The sequence below is a fragment of the Triticum aestivum genome, chromosome 3A (genome assembly GCF_018294505.1).
Source record: "Triticum aestivum cultivar Chinese Spring chromosome 3A, IWGSC CS RefSeq v2.1, whole genome shotgun sequence".
NCBI classification, from domain to species: domain Eukaryota; kingdom Viridiplantae; phylum Streptophyta; class Magnoliopsida; order Poales; family Poaceae; genus Triticum; species Triticum aestivum.
This window is the reverse complement of record NC_057800.1, coordinates 749964358-749966696: the sequence shown is the minus strand read 5'-3', so window position 1 is coordinate 749966696 and position 2339 is coordinate 749964358.

Sequence of the window (2339 nt, the reverse complement as noted above, 5' to 3'; positions counted from 1 at the left end):
TATTTGGATGGAGCCATGGTAGTCGAACATGAAACCATAACCCAGCTCATGAGTTTTAATGTCATACTAAATAATGATTCTCAATGCAGTACCCAGCTCAGCCAAGGAAATTCCTCTCCGGCCGCTTCTATATAAACCTCGGTGACCCTGAGAGATCTTCCTCCACCTCCTCTTTCCTCTTCCTTCATCCCCGACCCTGAGCGACCGAGCAATGGCGGCCAGGAGGATGGGTGGCAACGACTGGAAGAAGACCATCCCCCGCCAGATTATCAAGGAGGACGCCCAGTATGTGTGCTGTCCTAGGCGTAAGCGGGCGCTGTTCAACAAGGCCAGCGAGCAGGCCCTGCTCACCGGTGCCCAGGTGGCGGTTGTCATCTTCATGCCTGACAGCAAGGCCTTCTCCTTCGACCATTCATCCATTGACGCTGTCTTCAAGCACTTCAGGGCGGGGGACGATGCGGAGGTCCAGAGCGCCGCCGCCGACAACTGGTTGCTGACGCTGCGCCCGCAGCATGGCGAGATGCTCACAGATCTGGCGGAGAAGAAGAAGCACGCGGACGACGCCCTTCCCAGGAGCATGCCGCGGGGGACCATATTGCGGCATGGGTGGACCCAGGTGCGAGCAACATGTGGTATGAGGACATGGCGGCCTTTGCCACCGTTCTAATGCAGGAGCAGGCCACTGGACGCACAAACCAGGTTGTCATGGAGGCCGTTTACCTTGACATCAGCCGTAAGCTCTAGGTGCTCCCGCCACCGCCATCACCCCAGCTCTTTGGTACCCCGGGTTATCAATCAGATTGGGCGAAAACATGTTTGAGCATATGCACCCGGGCCCTTCTTATCTAGTCACTCATTTTCTACATCGCGATTCGTGGAAGTACTTTTTTTTTTGTTTCTCATATGGAACATGTTTTGAACTTCAAACTTTGCAGCACAACAAAGTTTTCTAACTAGTATGTGGCATAAAACTTTCATAATTTTCATCCAACAGAAATAGGCAAATGAAATTTGTTTGATTAAAAAAAATCTCTTTTTTAGTATTTATGTTGGAGGAAAAAATCTGAAAGTTATATCCCACATTCTATGTACAAAGATTTGTTGTGGTGAAAACTTTGAAGTTCAATACATGTTTTATATGGAGTAGGGCGTTTTGGAGCTCGGCCTCCATGGAGGCCGGATTTTTTGAAAAAATCAAAATTCACACTTTTCAATTTCAAAAAATCTGAAAAAAAATCATACATGTAAACAAGGATGTTACGTGTATGTATGTAAAATTTGAGGATGAAATACCCTAAAATGCGATCTGTGCAAAAAAAGACAAATTCATGGACTTTGAGGATGAATAGTGCATTGACTAAAAAGCCTTAGATTTGTTCTTTTTGTGTAGCACTCATTTTAAGGTGTTTCGTCCTGAAAATTTACACACATATGCTTTATGTCTCTAAGTATGTGTGTATTTTTTTCAAAAAAATGAAACGTGAAAGTTTGAATTTTGACAAAGTCAAACTCGGGCTCCATGGAGCCCGAGCTTTAAAGAGCATTTTCGTTTTATATGAGAGAAACGAAAAAGTTAAATTTTCATGTAGTTGGTTCTGTAGCAGAGATCTCAAAGCAACATTGGAGCAGCCAGGATAGCAAGGGCCGGGTGCGTATGCTAAAAAATTCTGCATCCTTGAGTTCGGTAGCAGCAGCTTATGCACGCATGCAGCAGATGCAGATGCAAATGGCGATGCATCCACCACGGGCGTTCGCTGCCGGCATGGAGATGCAAATGGTGATGCACCCGCCGTCGGGATGCACATGGTGATTCCTCAGCAGCCAGGGTTCCCCGGGGGGTGGAGCTGGAGATCCAGCTACAACCATAGTTCTCCGCTAGGACGGAGATTGAGCTGATGCTGATGGCCATGTTGCCGGCGATGCCGCAGTTCCCCACTGGGATGGACATGTTGCAGCAGTGGCTCGGTCCGAAACTCGGCTTCTCCTACAAAGGAGAAGAAGACATGGACGTGGATCGGTCGTTTAGTTCGTGGTCACAGTTATATCTAGAAAAAAATCGTGCAAGATCTTTTTAGTTCGTTGGTTCAATTGTCATAGTAGTACTGTATTAGTTAAATTTATGGTACTGTAATCTTTTTTGTATCGGTTGAAATATTTAATGAACGAAATACTACTACTAAGCCTTTTCATTGGTTCTCTCCATGCTTCCAATGAAGAAGAACCATGCGTATACCCTATGACACGAACGACACCCAATAGCTAGCCTGTGACATGGAGGAGAGAGGGGTCAACGAGCTTGGCTCCTTGATATTTCTCGAAAGTAAATTATTTTTGACACC